The sequence below is a fragment of the Heterocephalus glaber genome, unplaced genomic scaffold (genome assembly GCF_053883595.1).
Source record: "Heterocephalus glaber isolate CG9 unplaced genomic scaffold, H.glaber_assembly_v1.0 deba00000122, whole genome shotgun sequence".
NCBI classification, from domain to species: Eukaryota; Metazoa; Chordata; class Mammalia; order Rodentia; family Bathyergidae; genus Heterocephalus; species Heterocephalus glaber.
In genome coordinates, this window is record NW_028258138.1 from 11,799,281 (window position 1) to 11,818,999 (window position 19,719).

The 19,719-nt window shown below is 48.6% G+C and overlaps 1 protein-coding gene across 4 annotated transcripts in view; it reads left to right on the forward strand.

The window, feature by feature from the left end:
• Positions 1-3,235: 3,235 nt before the first annotated feature.
• Positions 3,236-19,719, forward strand: part of Tiam1 (TIAM Rac1 associated GEF 1) — a 384,121-nt gene continuing 367,637 nt past the window's right edge. For 2 of the 4 annotated variants that reach the window (XM_087213203.1, XM_004842270.3), the window contains exon 1: positions 3,236-3,425. The gene's annotated coding sequence lies outside the window, so the exon portion shown is untranslated. Of the gene's footprint in view, positions 3,426-5,032; positions 5,096-19,719 lie in introns of all 4 variants that reach the window. The other 2 variants (XM_087213200.1, XM_004842271.3) reach the window with 2 other exon arrangements.

A 19,719-nucleotide genomic window follows, 5' to 3' on the forward strand; every position in this document is an offset into this window, starting at 1 on the left:
GGGTCATCTGAAGCTTACTCAGCAACAATGTGACCTGGTGAATAGAAGGGCCCAGAATTGAGCCAACTACAGGTCTTTCTGGGTGCTGGCGGGACCCCCAGGATACCCAAATCTACAGATAATTAAGCCCACCTTTCATCCTTCTCACACAATTTGGGATGGAATCCAGGGGCTATCTATCACGTAACTACATTCTCAGGCCTTTTTGAGACAGGATCTAAGTTGCCCACGTGGGACTCTACCTTGTGATCCTCCTGTCTCAGCCTCCCTCAGTGCTGGGATTGATTACAGGCATGCGCCACTGGGCCCAGTTTAAGTTCCTCTATCAAACAGTACAGTGTTTGTCTATAACCCCTCACATCCTCCCTACACTTCATCTCTATAGTGCTCTGGACAATGCAATGTAAATGCTGTTTAAACAATTGTACTGGCTAGGAAATAATGACGAGAAATGAGTGCGCATGTTCAGTACCATCTGAGTAGTTTTCATGTAGGCTGGTTGGAGCTGAGGATGCGGAGGGCCAACTGGATGTCTCTCCTAGAAAAGCCTCCCTTCAGCTGCCTCTGCATGTCTGTGTGCAAGATATTTAGGTGCCTAGCCAACATTATTTACTGCCACCATGTGCTAATACTAACTCACTTATCCTCATACCAACCCTGTGTGGTAGCCACTATTATTAACCTCTCAATTATATAGATGGGGAAACTGAGGCATGGAAGTCTGTAGCAATTTATCCTGAATTACAGCTTGAAAGTCATAGGGCTTGAATGTCCAACGCCCCAGCCACAGAGTCTGCGTTTAAGCATTGCCAAATGTGCTTCTGAACACACTTGAAAAGCTCTTTAGCTGGGTGTGGTGTATGCCTGTAATTCCAGCACTCTTCGAGGCTGAGGCAGGACTGTAAATTTGGTTTTTTATTTTTAGGTACTGGGGATCGAACTCAGGTCCTTGAGCTTTTCAAAGCAGGCGGCGGAACCACTGAGCTAAATCCCTGGCCCCCAAGGACTGTAAATTTGAAAGCAGCCTGGGCAACTTAGCAAGATCCTGTCTCAAAATTTAAAAAGGCTGGGGACGTAGCTCATTTGCAAAGGCCTGGGTTGAATCCTCAGTACACACACACACACACACACAAAACAAACCCCAAAATCAAAACTCTCCACTCATTTCCAAATGTACTCATTTCATTTATGTGTGCACACCCAAACACACACACATTTTCCAAGATGGTGGTTCGAAAAAAGCCAAGAAATTGCTCTTTCCCCTGAATGAGGAGCTTTATGAAGGAATGATTCTTCATTGAGAAGCTTGTGCAGGATACTGGCTGAGGCAACACTGGTTTTGGAAGGGGTATCTTCTGAAAAAGCTTTTGAATTTGACCCAGAAAGGCCCTCGGGACAGCTGTCATGGAGCCAAGAGAACAAATCACATTGACAGCCATGATCCTAAACATTCTCCTTTAACTGACCTTTTAGAGGCACTTCAAATCTTTTGTTGATTGAACCCAGGGTGCTGTAGCCATGAGCTACATTCTCAGCTATTTATATTTTTAGACAGGGTCTCGCTAAGATGTTAGGCTGGTCAGGAACTTGGAATCCTCCTGCCTCAGCTTTCCAAGGAGCTGGGGCTACAGGCATGGGCCACAGCGTTCAGCAGCACTGCAAACCTTTAAAGCTCTTGCATGCAATTTAGCTCCTCTGTAATCCTTTACATATTTTAAAGCGTTTTGAGCAAAATGTGCCAAGTACTCAGATACAGCAGTGAAGATAAGATTCTAGCTCCGAGGAGCGCCGCGCTGGTAGGGAACGTGATGAACTTGCAGCTTCAGCACCCTGTAACACGGGAGGCTCCCCAGGGTCTAAGCCCGCGTGCCCTACTGCGCGGGTGCACTGCCAGCCACGCTGGGATCTGAAGACCTGGTCCAGTGCCGGGCTTGGCTGGGGGTGAAACTGTTTGTGGGGAAAGAGAAGAGGCGTAGAATAGAGAGCCAGAATTTTTTGTTTGTTTGTTTAGAGGATCGTTTTACAAAGTGGACAACAGATTGGGGCGGCAGGGCGGGGCGGGGGGGGGGCAGGCCCGGGGCAGAAAGACCATGGGATGCCTTTGATGAAGGAGGATGGGTGGAGGGATGGATTTGGGAGGTAATGTGAGAGAGGGCTGAAGGAGGAGTAAAGGATGATTTGTAATTTTCCATTTTAGGTTTACCTGCCAAGGCCCTGGCAGTTCCTTTTATGGTTCCTTTTACTTTTTACTTTTTAACCTGGGGGCGCAGACCGCTCCCCCCCACCCCATAGTGGTGGAACGCACCTTCCTCACCCAGCCTGTCCTTGCCGCGAAGTCTAGCGCTCTTACTTAGGGCCAGGGCCAGGTCTGGCCTGGTGTAGGGAGGCGGTTTCCCTGCAGGGTCTAGCCAGCGCCCCTCCGCCGGGCCACAGGTAAGGGACGCGACCGGCAGGTGTGCGCGAAGCCGCCGCCCAGGAGGTGGACGCGAGGCCCAAGCCCTCACCGAGATGCACGTGCGGGGAGCCAGGATCCCGGAGACTCGGGGAAAAGCCGCCGTGTCCCCAAGTGGAACCTCTCTAACCTCCTGGGGCATCCACGCCAAGGGACTGCGTTAGGTTTTCTTTCCTCTTCTACAAGTTCCCGTGTCACCTTCCAGCTAGCCGCACCACGTGTGGCAGGTGTGGTTTCTGGCTCCTTGCCTGCCCCGTTCGGTTGCCCCTGCCCCTCCGCCTGAGGTGGCAGAAAAACCCTTCACCTCCGACCAATCCCGCCCACGCCGCGCCGCGCGCGCGCCAACTAGAGCTCCCGCAGCGCACGCCATTGGCCACCTCCACCTCGGAGCGGTGACGGGCAGCTTCGCGGGCCTATGGCAGGAGGAGGCGAAGGCCGCTCGGCCCTCCCCGCGCTGCTTTGTTAGGGGCTCCTCGCCGTTCCCGGCCTCCCGCGCCTCCGCTGTCTGCCCGCCGTCTCCCGAGGCCGCGGCGCCGGAGCCCCGATAGCTTCCTGCGGAGCGCGCGGCGTTAGCATCCTTCCAGCCGCGGACGCGGGCCGAGATGCAGCGCGGGTACCCAGCGTGGGGCTGTTGTGACTCTCCAGCTCAACTCCGAACGCCCCGCTCCCGTGTCCCTCACCTCTGATTGGCTGGCCGGAGGCGGAGCGATTGTCAGGCGGCCCAATCGGAGCGTGGTTTCCCACGGGCTCCCGCGGCCCCGCCCCCACGGCCTCCGGTGGAGGCTCCCTGGCAGCTCCCATTGGCTGCCGGCGAGCGGTCCAGAGCTCGGCGGGGCACATCTGCGCCGCCGCCGTCGGGCGCTCAGCTCTGCAGCGCGGAGATCGCTTTGGAGCTCTCAGCTCCAGGGCCCCAGCGGCCCCGCATTGTGCCCGGCGCGGGCGCGGGCGCGGGGATCTGGGGCGGGCTTTGCAGGTGAGTCCCGCGGGCCTGCGGGACCGGGGTGGGCCGGGCCGGGCCAGGCGGGCAGAGCCGCCCCAAGGGATGGGGACGCGAGTGCCCGAGCCGTGCCCGAACCGGCGCGTCCTGCCCCGGGCTCCCGCACACTGGGGCTCCCGGCGGGTCCTAGCTCCCTCAGGTCGGGCCCTGCGCGTATTGTTTTCGGGTGCACACTCGGCAGTGGGGCTCTGAGGGCGGCGCGAGGAGGCCCCTCGCGGACAGGGGAGGCGAGGGCGCGGAGCCCAGGTGCCCGGCGCCGGCTGACAGTGCCCGGGCGTCCCCGGGAGGCAGCGCTGACCTGCGGCGGCGGCTGCGCTGTGCCTCTGTCGGCGGATTTTTAAATCAACTTCTGGGAGCGCGCCGTGTGCCTCCCGTTCTGCCTCGGGCGCTCACGGGCCTGGCTCTTCCGCAGCGCGGCCGGGTGCTCACCTTGGCCCTCCGTGTGACGCGCAGGGCCGGGCACCCTGGGCGGAGAGCCCGGGGCGAGCACCTGGGGCTGCGGACCCGCGGAGGGCCCAGGAGGGGGCATCGGAAGCCAAGCCCTACGCTTGTGCAGACAATGAGTGGTGCGGTGGCGGGGGTCCCAGTGGCGGATCCCGTCCTCGCCTCGCCCTCTCGCCGGCTCTGCCGCTCCGGTGCCGCTCCGCGCCGGCTGGGGACCCGCGTGGGGCCCGCTTTTGTTTACAGACCTCGTCATTGGGCGAGAGTCGAGCGCTGCGCCCCCCAGGCCCCGGCCGCTGTCGCTGTCGCCTGCCTCCGCCGAGTGGGGAGAAGTTGGCGCGCGCCGGCAGGTGACGCCCCCTGCCCAGGTCTGGAGCAGGATGCTCCGGGGAGAAGCGGCCAACTCCGCGCCGCTGCGCCCAGCCCCCGCCCCGCCCCGACCGCTCGCGTCCCTGCACCCCGAGTGCTGGTGTCCCGGCCCGGGCCCTCAGGGTGGCAGCCGTCGGGGCGCTGACCTGGCCTCCCCGCCCCTTTCCAGTAGCCCCGGTGGTCCTTCGACAGTCAGGCCGACTTGCAGCCCGTCTTTTCCTGCGCGTCGGCAGATTTTGAAGGACTCGTGGGAGCCCCCGGGACGCCGCAAACGCCTGCTTGCTTCAGCGGTACCCACGCGGCGCCGTGCAGCAGAGGTGTGGCGCCTTGGAGCCCTCGCGGTCGGGATCGGGTTACGGTGCCGGCCGAGCCGCGCACGCTCGGACAGGCTGCGCCCGGCCGGGGTCAGGCATACTCGGTGCCAGAGCCTGCTCAGGGTAGCTCTCCAGCTGGGCGACCCGGCTGGAGCTAGCCTCAGTTTGTGTGCCTGTAGAGTGGGGCTAATGAGTATCCAGAGGGGATGGATGGGTTGCGCGGGACAGTGATTGGTCACACATAAAACACTGGGGTCAGGTTGGCCCTCTGTTAGAAGGGCCCCCAGCGCCCCCTTTTCCGAATTCCCTAGGCTTTCAGCCCCCATTTGCAAAGACCCGGAGGACTGCTGTTTTCAGCTGCGGAACAGGAGTTGTTTGACTTGGCTTTAGATGTAATTATACTTATCTTGTTTGACTTTCCATTGGGTTTTAGTTGTTTCTTCTTCCTTCTTCCTGCAGACTCTGTGAGGCCCCGACCTGGGCTGGCAGGAGGAGGAACCCGGCAGCTGGGCAGGGTGGCTGGTGAGCCAATGACTGCTCTGGGAAGTGGTTACCCCGGGGCGGAGGGAGCTTTGAACAAAGCTGTCGGGAGGCGACACTTCCTAGGCCAGGTGAAGTTTAAGGTCTGCCCTGAACCGGAAAAAGTTTACTAACTCTTGGTTCCAGAGTGGGCTCTTTCGTGCCTGGAAGTAGAGTTTGCAAGAGAGGGTGACTTTGAGTGGTAAACGTCGAAGTTGCTAAGTAATTATCTTTAAATGGAGAAGAAATAGTGAGCAGGAAGGTAGGAGAGAACTGACTTGGTTGAATATATTCAAAGCGCCATCTGTGTGTTTTGACCACGTTTTGCCCTCCTCTAGCTCTGTTCTGCTGATTTCTTTGGGCAGAAAGAAAAGCCAGTACCATATTAAAAACGAAAGAGCAAAACAGGAGCAACCCATAGTGAGATTAAATAGTTTAAAAAGACAGGATCTCAAGATATTATTGCAGAGATGCTTCCTGCTTTAACACCCTTTGCCTGCTGGGAGAATTATTGAGCTGGGTCCAACAACAGGCCCTTTTGCATATAGACGGCAGAGGCCTCTGCCAGCCCCAGCAAGCAACAGATAAACAAACACCAGCAAGAGAGGCTCCATGCTGCCCTGTGACTGCAAAAGCCTGCAGGCCGGTAGAGTGACTGTAGACACCCATTACTGAATGTGATAAAAGGATTGACTCCTATCTTTCCTGCACTTGTCTGGGGCCATTCTCTGGCCCTTAGAGATGCCAGGTTGCTCTCCCTCCTGCTGGTGTCTGTGGACTGGATCCACTGGGGGTCTAAGCTTAAAAGAGAGAGAGTGGTTAGGAAATCTCATTAGCTGACAATTTAACTGCACTCTAAAGCTCATCCAAAGAGCCAGGACAAAAACCTCCCCTCTTTCCCTCTGCAGTTCTCCCTTCCCCCTCCCCCTCTAAGCCAGCAGAGAAAAGCAGCACTGGTCCTGTCTGTCTCTCCCTCCAGAATTCCAGTGGTTCTGGGCTTCTGCCTGCTGGCCCCTGGCTTTCTTGACCACCTGGCTGAGAACCCTTCCCCCAAGCTTTGCTGACAGCCTACTTTGTTTTCGAGTAACATCTGTCGACACTAAAAAATGTGCAATGCGCTGAGCACTATGGCATGTGTCTTTAATCCTGGCTATTCAGGAGGCTGAGGCAGGACGATCACAAATTGCTGGCCTGGGCAATTTATTGAGCTTTTACTAAAAAAAAAAATAAAAAAAATAAAAAGGGCTGGGGAGCGCTCTATGGTACAGTGTTTGCCTTGTGTGTCATGGCCCTGGGTTCAATTCCCATCACTGCAAAAAAAAAAAGTTTAATACAAGCCTGTAATTTCCCACATGAGGAAGGAGCTGAGTAGGAATCACATGTACTTCCTTGGCTGGAAATGAGCTGTGACAGAGGGTTCTGCTTGTCTGAGGGGTGTGGAGGGTTGCAGATGAAATCCTGAAAGAGAATGGGTCCTCGGGACAGTGTGCAGATGCCAAGAGTCACAGCGGTGGGCGAGAAAGCGTTCTTCTCACTGTCTCCAGCTGTTTGGTCTCCTGTTTGAAAACCAGTTTCATTGTGTGTGTGTGTGTGTGTGTGTGTGTGTGTACGTGCATCAAGGCACAAACCATTTAGCTTAGCCATGTTAATTGGCTTTACTTATATATATTTATTTACTTATTTTGGGTGTTTTGATACAGGGTCTGGCTGTGTAGTCCAGGCTGACCTGGAGCTGGCTGCAATTCTCCTGCCTCGGCTTCTGGAGTGGTGGAATTACAGGCGTGTGCCACTATTCCTGGCTAACATTTTGTTTTATATAATTTCTGTGTCAAAGAGAAACAAAAAAAGAAATGTCTCATCATCACCGAAGGCTAAGTCACTTATTTGAAAAAACTGAAAGAAAAATAAAGGAGGCACTCAGAAATAAAGCGGTATTCAGCAAGGAACGGAGTGTTTCAAAAGCAAAACAATGTTCTAGTGTGAAAGGGTGTGCAATATTAACAGGCAGACTTTTCCCCTTCCATCCTGTCCCCTTCCCAAATGCAGGTCCCTCCTCCACAGCCTGCCTGCATAAGACTTTCCTTGTTTCCCAGGTCTCCCGGGGTCTCATTAAGAAATTCACCAGGACCTGGGCTGTAGGTCTGGAGAGGGGAGTGTGTGGTTGTGTGTGTGTGTGTGTGTGTGTGTGTGTGTGTATGTGTGTGTCTGAGGAGACCCTGGTACTCCTCTCCTAGCTGAGGCCGAGCCCAGCAACCATGTGTTGTGCCATGGGACAGGGCGTGGGGTCCGGGTTCCCAGGCTGGAGTGAAGTGGACGGGCTGGGTGCAGCCTTGGGGAGATCGGAGAGCTGAGAGCTGATCAGCTGTGGGCAGAGGGAGGTTAGAGAGCCAGTGATGATTTAGCCTCAACCTCTGGCCCAGGCCTTCTGCTCCTGTCCCAAGCCGTCTGGGTTAGGGGACAGTATGAAAAGTACTTCATGTGTTTTGGGCAGGACCGTTTGACTTACTTATTTAAAAAATACACTTTTTGTTTATTTTTAATTTTTGAGACAGGGTTTCACCAGGTTGCCAAGGCTGAGCTGGGGCTTGTCATCCTGCCTCAGCCTGCCAGAATGCTGGGGTTCCAGGCATGAGGCACTACATGGGTTCTGGGGCCATTTTGAATTTATGAAGGAGAAAGAAATGAAAGAGGAAGGTTTTTTTGATTTAAAAATAATAACCCCCAACCCAACACCTATGTTATTGATTCCAGTTTCTGTTCTGAGCATAATCTTTTCTTTCTTTCCTCCTCTCTGTTGGTATGTGTTTGCAGTGCATGTTTATGTTCCCTGTGTGGAGCTGGTACATACACATCTTCATTCCTTTTTTCATTTCTTTCCTTCCTCTCCCTTCCTTCCCCATCTCTGGATCTTCCCTTTTGAGAAAGCTCCATTTCCCTACTTCCTATTATCTTTTATTTTGCTCTGTATTTGTATTCTGGGTTTCTCATATAAGAGAAACCATGCTATATTTAAGCTTGTGTGTCTGATTTATTTCACTTAACATTATGGTCTCAAGGTGCATCTGTTTCCTACAAATGACTCAAGCCTGTCCTTTTTAATGGCAGAGTAGTACTCCATTATGTATAAATACTGTGCCATGTTTTCTTTATTCATTTGTCTGTTGATGGACCTATATGTTGCCTCCAAGATTTGTTGGTGGGAATGTAAACTAGTACAACCGCTGTGGAAATCAATACGGAGATTCCTCAAAAAACTAAAACCAGAGCATAATTTTATTAAGGATCAAAGATTAGTACAGCAGTCCTTCCTTATCTGCGGTGTTTGCTTCTCACAGTTTCAGTTATCTAGGGTCAACTGTGGTCTGAAAATATTAAATGGGAAATTCCCAAAAAAGAAAAAGAAAATCCCAGAAATAAACAGTTGATAAGTTTAGATAACTTCTATTAAAGTTCATGGTTATGATTGTCCCATATTGCTCTTTGTGCCAGTGGGAATGCAGGCCTCCGGGTGCTAGGCAGGTGCTGAAGCACCGAGTGACAGCCCAGCCCCAGATACTTGGTCACTGTCTGGCTCTTATGGGCCTGACCTGAAAGCTACGCTGTAGCCCGGGTCTGTAACTGAGGAGACAGTGTGTGCAGGGGATGGAGCTCTGGGTGCGGAGCCCCAGGTGTTGGAGCTGCCTCGCCCAACTTGGCCTGGGAGGGTCGTGGCTGGAGGGCTCGGGGATCCAGAGATCCGGAAGACCTGCAGGGAGATGCCCACTGGGGACCAGGCCTCTAGATATCTTTTTTTTTTTTTTTCTTGGCGTCACTGGGATCGAACCCAGGGCCTTCACAGGCGCAACCTTCCCATTTAGCTAGGTCTCTCAGTTTCCCAGCTGGGTTTGCATTTGCAGCCCTCCTGCCTAGGCCTCCCAGAGTGCTGGGCTTCCAGGTTTAAACCACCTTACCCAGCTAAGATCTCTCGATCCACCCGAGCCCTGGCCTGGGTAGGGGCCTGGGGTGCTTTCTGGGCGGACACTGACTTCCAGCAGGAGTGGTGAAGAGCTAGGGTTGCAGAGCTGGCTCTGCTCACTCTTGGGGCTTCATTGTCTGAACTGTGGACTTTAGCAGGACTGTGTGTGGGCTTTGTCTTGTTTGGACAGGGTGGGAGCCCGACCCCACTCCCTGAAAATAATGTGTTACTCTGTTCTCCACACTCACTGGCCATACGATGTCCTGGGAAAGTAGTCCTTTGAGGGCAAGTTCTTTCGTTTTCCTTTGTTTTACGGTGTTGGGGCTTGAACCCTGGCATGTTTCTGGCTATGCCTGTTGAGTGGTGCAATTTACTTTTTGAGACAGAGTCTCACTGTGTATTCCAGGCTGGCCTCGAACTCATGGAAACCTTCCTGCCTCAGCCTCTTGAGTGCTGGGATTACAGGTATGCGCCACCACGCCAGGTTGCTTTGGTTCATTTTTGTTTTCAGTTCTTCTAGTGGTTATTTTTATAGCTCTGAAGTGCCTGAATGTATCCCTTTTATTTCTCAACATCTGATTGTGATAAATGTCAATTTAGGTCACTTAACATCGCACCTATTGTTTTCAGGCTGCACATTTTTTATTATTTACTTTTTAGTGTAATACATGTAGATAATAATAAAGAAAATATTAAAAGCACTCCTCTCAGCTACCTGAAATAAAAGAGAATTTCATAACAAATTAATTAGAGAATAACAACAGTTAATATGCTGTGTACCATAGTTTTAAAAGAATGGCCAAAAATGTTACTCAGAGTACAAGTCATAGATAAAAAAGACTCTTACAAAAACGAAACAAACTCCCAGTGCGGTGGTGCAGGCCTGTAATCCCAGTGCTTGGGAGGCTGAGGCGGGAGGATCCTCACAAGTTCAAGACCAGCCTGGGCTTCTTAGTGAGTTCAGGGCCAGCCTCAACTACAGAGTGAGACCTTGCCTCAAATAACCAAAAACCAAATAGTTAATAGCACAAAACTTTCTTCTCTGTAAACTAAGAGAAACTAGTAGTAGGGCTGAAATAAATTAACATATATATTGAAACATTTAAAAGAATGGAATACAGAGTTTGGGAAATTTTTTTTTTTATTTTTAACTGTATATTTTTTATTAGTACATATTTGTCATGCATGTTGATCACATTCATCATGGAATTTGGGGAAGTATTTGAACTTCTCCCTACTTCCTCTTCTATTTTGCTCTTTATTTATATGTGTATATATTTTGAGTGTCTCATATAAGAGAAACCATATGCTATTTAAGCTTGTATATCCATTGATTTGATTTAATTTAACCTTACGGTGTCAAGGTACATCTATTTCCTATGAATGACTCAAGTTTATCTTTATGGCAGTGTAGTATTCCATTGTGTGTAAATACCACATTTTCTTTATCCAGTCATCTCCTGGACACATGTGCTGTTCCAGAGACCTAGCTATTATAAATTGTGTGGCTATAAACATAGTTATGCGTGCATTCTTTTTTTTTTTTTTTTGGTACCGGGGATTGAACTCAGGTCCTTGCACTTGCGCAGTAGGCGACAAAACCACTAAGCTAAATCCCTGGCCCTGACAGCATTTTTATAATATGGTTTTAACTTTTTTGGGAAGATACCTAGGAGGAGAATAGCTGGGTTGAATGGAATTTCTAGTTCAGGTGTTTGAGGAATCTCCACGCTGTTGCCCATGGCGCTTGTACTTGTTTATATCCCCACCAACAATGCAGAAGAGTGGCTTTTCCCCACATTCTCGCCAGTGTTTGTTATTCTTAGAGTTTGGGAGAGCATGCTCCACCCTTTTGATTTGTATCCCTGGCTCTGTCGTGATCTGTTTTCCGTTGCCAGAACAGGACACCACAGGGTAGTTCCTGGTTAAAGCAGAGTTCGCTTGGCTTCTGGTCCAGGAGGCTGGGAGCCCCAAGCCCAAGGTTTCGCCTGGGGTTCTCTTCCCCTTGGGGACGCACTCGGATGACGGGATCTGATGTCCGTCCTGAGCCCATTGTCCGGATTCCGTCACCGCAAACGCTGGGACTGAGGTTCCAATGAGAGAGCTTTGGGGGTGGGGACACAGTCAACCCCCGCGGGGCCTTCCGTTCGCCAGAGCGACACCTCACTCCTCTCCCCTCTGCAGCAGGAGAATATTCTGTTCTGACGGCTTTTCTTCCAACTTTCCTCCCAGTTAGGAGCCCCCACCCACTCCGGTGGTTTTTTTTTTTTTTTTTTTTTTTGAGACAGGATCTCACTGTGTAGTCCAGGATGGTCTCCAACTAGCAGTGATCCTCCTGCCTTAGCTTCGACAGTTCTGGGATTACAGTTCTGGGATTACAGGCTTGGGCCACACACATTTAGACCCTGCTCTACAAGCTGTCAGGGTTGGTAACGTTGTGTTGCCACACTGTTTCTTTTTCAGGGAGGTAGTGGCCAGGTTCTTTTTCTTTAATCACGATTAAGTCTTTTAGCTGTGTCTGTAGATTGTTTTTGCTTTTATTACAGCTGTGTTAAGATACGCACTCATATACCATACAATTCACCTTTCTTTAAATTATACTATTCAGTGGCTTTTGGTACACTTACGGCCTTGTGCAACTATTACAGTCAATTTCAGGACATTTCCATCACCCCAAAGAAAGCCTGTCCCCACAAGCAATCCTTCCCCTTTTGACCCCTCTGCTGAAACTCTGCCAACCACTACTGTGTTTTGTGTCTGCATAGCTTTGCCTGCTGTGGATACTGCATATAAGGGCGAACACATGATTTGTGACCTTTCTTGACTGGCTTCTTTCATTTAGCATCGTGTTTTCAGGCACCATCCACATAGCAGCGTGCATTCGCAGCCATTCCTTTTTATGGCTCAGTAATATTCCACCATGTGTGTAAACCATATTTTGTTTATGCATTTACCAGTTGATGGGTATTTGGGTTTTCTCACCTTTTGGCTATTGTGGCTAGCTGTAGCAGTATCAGTTTATAAGTATATGCTTGAATATGTGTTTTTTAATTGTTCAGGCCATATGCCTAAGAGTGGAATTGCTAAGATGTATGTGAAGTCTATGGTTTATTTTTACCTTTTGAGGAACTGCCAGGTAGTTTTCCAAAGCACCTGCACCGTTTGCCATGCCCGTGGGCAGCATGTGTGTGTCTTGCTTCTTCGAACCTTTCTAGTGGAGTAGTGGTGTCTCCTTGTGGTTTTGATTTGTATCACTGTGGTAATTAATCATATTGTGCATTTTTCATATGCTCATTGACTTAGTTTTTTCATAAATATCTCCTCAGGCCCTCGCCCACTTTTCAGTTGGATTTTTGTCTTTTTGTCAGTAAGTTGCATGCATTCTTTATGGCTTCTATTTTTTTTTTTTTTTTTTTGTGGTGTTGGGGTGAATGGAGCCTTGTGCATATGGCTCAGATGTGTGCCAGCCCATCTTTATCTGTTTCTGATGTAAGTCCTTTAGGAGACGTGATTTACAAACATTTTCTCCATTCTGTGGTTTATTGTTTCACTTGGTTGATGATGTCCTGGGCATATTGTTTGTTTTTGGTAGCTGAAAATTAATAATGTTTAGTTAGTTACAATTCTGTCAGGTGCTTTAGTTATAATGTCTTTTTCTACAGTTCTACTTGGATGGCTCATCAAGCTGTAGATTGAATAAAGGAGCATAGGATTTTTTTTTTTTTTTTGTGACAAGGTCTCTTTATGTGGCTCATACTGGCTTCAAAACTCACAGTGTAGCTCTGGCTGGCCTGGAACTCAAGATCCTCCTGCCTCAGAGTCCCAAGAGCTAGGATAACAGGTACGTGCCACCACATCTAAGTAACATTTTTGTCTCAAAACACCAATTTCACATTTTAAAAAAAGCGCAACACTTCGTTTATTGGAAACAACTCAGAATGACTCAATTATTGAGCACATCGAAGGGAAGGGAACATTTGCAATATAATTTGGAAGGGAATTGTCTTTGGGTATCAGCTTTGGATGTTACAGTGTTTTTAGGTGATTGTGTGTGTGTGTGTGTGTGTGTGTCCCATTGTATTGGGACAGAGGTTCTCACAATGGCAGTTTTGTTTCCTGGGGCCATTTGGCAATGTCTGCAGATAGTTTGGGATGTGACTGCTGGGCTGGGGAGGGTTTAGTGGCACCGAGAGGGTAGAGGTCGGGGAAGCCCTTAAACATCTTCAGGCACAGCACAGCCTGCAGCGCCGAAGGCTGCCGTGGTCCGTGGTCAGTAGGGCCTTGACAAGAGGCCCTGCATTCAAAGGACATGAATACTATCTTTTTTTTTTTTCTTCAGTACTAGGGATTGAACTCAGGCCAGGGCCTTTGCACTGAGCTACATCCCCATCCCTTTTATTTTTTATTATGAGATAAGGTCTCACTAAGTTGCCCACGAGGCATTCCATTTGTGATCCTCCTGCTTCAGCCTCCCAGGGTACTGGGATTACAAGCCTGCCACCCCCACACCCTTTTCTTTTTTTCTTTTTGTGAAGCGCTGGGGCTGGAACCCAGTGCCTGGCATGTGCTAGGCAAATGCTCTGTCACCGAGCTACAGTCCCATCGATTCTATCAGAGGTCACATTTCAGAAAGGAGCCTATGTTTTTACAGATATTTAGAAATGAGTACCCTTGGTGCATTGGCTTTTGATTATTATTTTAAATGGAGTTCAATGAATGAGATATATTTCTTTTTTTTAAAAAAACGAGATAACATTTGCAGGCATTTTGGGCTTTGTGTGTAAATAGTTTCTCTGGGTTCATGACTTCAGGGTGTTGCTAATAAGTGGACGGTGAAAGCTTTGTCTTTGGCCCTCCAATCTGTTGTAGTTGATATTATGGAGGAGAAATATTGCTGGGTGATCATTATAATACTATTCCTCTTAAACAGTATACTGAGCTTTGAAAATATTTTCAGAAACATTCTGAGCTCAGTGCAAGGTCTACTGTGACATTTTTGAAAATTTATATGACTTAGAATAATTATCTCATCTTGAGATCTGATTAGAAATTATAATTTCCATTCTACAATTATATCAATTGAACTTTAACATTTCATTGTAATTTAAAAAGTTAAAATTACATAACCACGGTTTTCACGTAACTAAGCAATTCAACACACTAATTACTTAAAAATAGATTTAAAAACTTCACCCTGTGTTTATTTCCCTCCCCCACCCAGACAAGTAATTGCTTTAATTTGGTGTTGAATCTGCCTGCAACTTTGGCTGTATGGACCTTCACCGATTGCATCAAACAATTCAGATCACCTTACGGGGCTGTGGCAACCTTTTGTTGCAATTTGAGCCTATACTTTAAGCAGGAACACCCTGTGGGCAGCTCCTTGGAGAGATGAGGTCAAAACTCGATGGAGATTATTTGTTGAAGTTGCTGGTTAGTATTAGGAACCTAATACTTCAGAGATCCCAGTGAACTGTCTGTTCTTCACACCAGCATCGGTTAATGTAGCTTATTAGACAGAAGAGCTAGAATTATCTCCTTTGCATTTTAATTTCAGTAATCTCTGTCTTCTTAGCCTGTCAGACAGCAACTGTGAATCCCGTCCAAGTCAGGAAAAGTGAATTTATGGGCCTGCAAGCAGCTAGCCACTAGGGATCTTCATTTCAGCATGTGGAGCCAGCCCCTGCTGGGACCTGGGCTCACCCTGTGGCTGGAGGGCCTGGGACAGAAGATGCTGCCTTGGTGGCTTGGGTGTGGTTGCCAGGAAACTTTAATTTGGGAAAAAAAATGGAACTCTCTCAAGGAGTTATAAGGTATGGTTTTTCTCAGATTGGAAAATTCCTTTGTGGAATTCCAACATTAGGACTCGAGTTGTTTCTTAGTCCTCAGATGCTAGAGGGTGCCTATCCTTGACGTTGTTGCTCTGACCGGAATAAAATCTCTCTGATCTTTAGCAGTGGTACAGTAGTTAATGGCCTTTCTTGACCTGGCTCCACTTTTCTTTTTTTTTTTTTCTCTAGCAGCTGTGGTTTTTGGTTATTTGCTTGTTTTTCATTTTCTTCCTCTGCCTGGATGATTAAGAAAATCAGTACAAATTATTTCTCTTTGTTACATTAAAAATGCCAGATATTCACTGTAATTATTTTAAGGTGATCGTTCTTCTTCTTCTTGTTTTTTTTTGTCTTTCCTGAATAGTTTTCTCTGACTTTGAGTTTGTCATGAGTCAATTGAGTATTATGTGTATACTGAGAAAAATCACATTGGTGAATTGCACATTTGTCTTTGGCTGGGTGGTTTTGAGTGGAAACCTTATGTCCTCAGGTCATATTTTCTTCTTTTTTATCCTGGGGATTAATGCTAAGTGCTCCTCTCCACAATAAGGACCTCAGCAAGAAGAAAGAGTATGGGGATGCTTTGGGCTGGGCAAAGATGAGAAGCCCTGGCAGCAGAGCGGCCCAGTGATTACGTCTCAATGGAAGGATTAGCTCCACCGGGGACCCATTCAGGGGAGGACTGAACTGTGGGCCTCTGCCACAGAGCAGGCTGATCTTGGAGGGCCGACTGCCCCACTTTCTTTGTCCCTAGGCACTGGTCCTGTATCTCCAGTTCCTGTCCTGGTTGTACCTCTTGACCTGAGTTTTTCGCTAGGAACTATTCCATGCCCCTTTTGTTTTATTTTTATATTTATTCAGGACTGGACTCAGTGCCTTCACACTGAGCTATATCCCTAGCCTTTATTAATTTTTATTCTGAGACAGGGTCTCCCAGAGTTGTCCATGCTAGGCTCAAACTCGGGGTCCTCCTGTCTCAACTTTCTAGAATTCTGACATTGCAGGCATGCGCCATCGTGTCTGGCCAGCTCTTTCCATGACCTTTAAAGGTCCTTAAAACATTGATGATTTTTCAGGTAAAATTTAATTCATGTCTATTTTAGTCTTCTAGGGCTGATGTAACAAGGAACCACAAGCGGGGTGATTTAAGCCAACAGAAAGTTATTTTCTCAGAGTCCTGGGATATAAGTCCGAAATTACAGTATGGGCAGGGTCAGCTCCCTTTGTAGGCTCTCGAGGTAAATTCTGTTCATGCCTCTTTCAGCATCCGGTGGCTTCATAGTTCCTGGGCTTGTGACTCTGCCACTCTGATGTGTGCCTCCTTCTCATAGTCACTCCTGTGTGTCCAAACCTGGCGTCTGGAGGGCTGTGAGCTCCTTCTAGATTCCTTCCAGATTCTTGAGTCCAGAACAAAGAATTGGTCAAGACACGTCTGAAAGGTAGTGAGGTTTTACATTTATTAAAGGTAGGAAAAGAGAGTAGACCACTGAGAGAGTGCACAGTGGCTATGCACACGGATTTTGACGAATGTTTTTTTACCCCTCATTCTTCAGCTGACTTCAGATCTAAGCCATCTTGTCAAAAACCCTTTTTGCTCTCATGCCGGAAATACTGAAGATAGCACTTCTGGTTTGGTCCCAGGTGCAGACCTTGGAAACACTCTTCTGCACATGCGTCCTGGATGTCCATGCCGGACAGGGCATGCCCACTTGCCTGGCAGGCCTGCCACGGCCTCATCTCCCCCCTCCTGTCTGTTTCCAAATCTCTTCCTTTTTCTTAGGGAGACGCGAGTCATCAGCTGTAGGACCCAGCCCAGGTCATTGTGACTGCACCTTTCCTTGCTGACATTTGCAAAGAGCCAATTTCCAAAGAAGTTCACATTCACAGGTAGCAGGGGTTAGGATTTCAACACAATTTGGGGGCCACAGTTTAAATTCCACCCACAGATGTGTCCTGGTGCTGCGAACACTGCCTGCGTACTCAGCCAGGGAAGTGGTAATGTGTCATCATGTTTTAAAGTCCAGGGGCTCAGTGTACCCTCTCCAGGGGGGAAAGGAGTCCTCCCCAGCCTCCTTTCCAAGGCCTCCTTCTTCATATGCTTTGAGCCAGGGAAACGGAGTCATTTTGGCTCTGGGATATATGCAATTCTTTTTGTTGTTGTTGTTTAATTTTCTAAAAATTTAATTCACTGTTTTTCTGTTTGGGATTTTTGAGAAGGAGGTCTCACAGTGTTGTCCAGACGGGTCTCAGACTCCGGGACTCAGGTGATCTCCTCCTTCAGCCTCCTGAGTAGCTAGGACTACAGGCATGTGTCAGCGTGCCCAGCTTCTTTTCTTTCCTCCTTTTCCCTCCCTTCCTTTTGCCTTTCTGCCTCTGCCATGTGAAGACACAGCATAATGAAAGCCCTCTCCAAATGCCTGTGCTTTGGCGCTGAACTTCCCAGACTCCAGAACTTCTGTTCTTTATAAATGACCCAGCTTGTGGCCTTCTGTTACAGCAGCAAATAATGTATTACTACTATAGTCAGCTAAGCTAGATAGACACTAACAGGCAGTCAGAGAGGCCTGGGCCCTAGAGGGAGTCAGTGCAGAAGACGAGACACCAAGATCGCAGCCTGAGGCGAATCTGAACAGAGCCAGGTCCCAAGATGGAGCCATGATAGCCAGGCCTGCAAGCCTCCCTAGTGATATCAGCAGCTTGAGACTGGACTGTAATTAGCACCACCTGGTCCAGTGAGGCCAGCTAGACATCAGGTGCATAGGTGGGGGACCAGAACACCTGGACGCACCCTTTCCGGGAATGCCTTTGATCTATTAGAAAGGATTGAAAAGCCAAAGTTAATGATGCTTGCCTTATACCCTTGCTTCATGCCTCGCTTCCCTATTGGATCCATATGAGCTAAGCGACTATACTTGTGATTCTGTGGGTTGATTGTAGTTTGACCCACGTTGTACCCACATTTATGATTTTGCTGTATAAATTACCCCTGACCAAGAGCCTCATTGGCTACCCATTCAGGACCCCTCCTGTCTCCCAAGAGCTTTCTCTCAGTGAGCCTCTGCTACTCTTAACTTCTGTCATCCTCTAAGTCCATTCTTTAATATTGAGAGACTCGAACTCTGCACATCTAACACCTAACAGGGTGGGAGTTATTTCTCTGTCACATCACAGTTGCCTGCCCCGCCTACTGAACTGGCATCGAATTTCCCCCGTCTCTGCATCCTCACACTCTAGCTCAGTTTCATCGAGCTCTTTTCTGAGCCCACAAACCCTTCACCAGGGGGGCCTCAGTCACAGTTTCCTTGGCTTTGCCCACATCACTGCTGTGGAAGGGCATGGGGTACCTTTGGATGAACCTGCCCCTGCTTTGGAACAGCAGTCAGGATGGAAGCAGGGGACACAGGGCATCGCCGTGAGGTGGACAGTTCCCAACCGACCCCCTGGAGAGAGGGAAGAGGTGAGCAGCTCCAGCCAGGGCAAACCAGGCAGCGTGCAGCTTAGAGGGGCAAAGGGCGGGTGAGCAAGCAGGCCGGCAAGCAGATTGGGATGAGCAGATTAACAGAAACCAGAAGAGAATTAAAAAAATCCCCAGGGCCTCACAGCAACGTGATTTTGATTCCATGAGGTGAGTCCCTTTCTCTGTGCACAGGATTTCTTCAAGGTCATGGGGATGGGGTTGCCCAGCCCAGGTGATCCTACATGCCAGAGGCCTGGATCCTGAAAGTCTATGAGTGAAGCTGGTCTGGTCACACACATCTGTAACCTCAGCACTTGGGAGGCTGAGGCAGGACGATCACAGTGATTTGAGGCCAGTCTGGGTTACACAGTGATTTTAAGGCCAGCCTGAACTATATAACAAGACTTTGTCTCAGAAAGAAAAGCCTGTGGGTAGATAATGATGCAGGGTCTTGAGAGTGGTAGTAAGGGATAGGAAGGGGGTGGAAACAGCTGAGTTGTTCAACCTCAAGGAGAATAATTACACTTTGGATAGCTGGTAGAATCATTCCATAGGATCTGTTCAAGGCAGTCAGAAGGATAACAGAGACCTTCATGGCAGGATGATGGAGATCTACATGGCAGAAGGATGATGGGACCTGCATGACAGAAGGATGGGGAAGTTTGAGAATGGCTTGATAGCATGAGGTAGGGCAAAGGGTTGAGGACATGGCATCACTGCATAGGGCACAGTCAGGGACGGAGGTGGAGGGTTGTGGGGGGAGTAAGCAAACTGCTGGCTGATCTCTGATAAGCATGCAGGCCTCTTGACATTCTCAACCTATTTTTCTGGGCAAGGGGCAGCAAGGATTGTTGGACAGGGCCTTAGCTTCTAAGGCACTTGGTGCTACAAATGGATCAGCTTACTCCTTTAAGTTATATTTTTAAAAGCTGACTGATTTTATAAGAACAATAAAGTGCCTTTAAAAGGAGACCTGTTACATTCCTACTACAGAAACACAAAGTTGCTTTTGGTTTTCTTTGATCCTTCTTATCCATATTTTTCATGGACTTTTTGTATATTTGTAATGCCTACTCAGATACAGCTTTGTATTCTGTTTCTTTTCATGGAACACTGCAACATCAACACGTATAATGTAGCCTTTTCCACCTACTTGTGATTTACAATGTTCGCATTCCAGTGAATGGATCACTTATTTCAGTTAAATCCTATAACTGAGTATTTACATTGTATTCTTTTTATCTGTTTTCAGATTCTCTTGAAGAGGTATATGTGTGTATGTATATATTTTTTTAGTACTATTTTTTTCATTACTGGGGATGGAATCCAGGGCTTTTACACTGAGCTACATCCCCAGCCCATTTTTTATTTTTATTTTATTTTT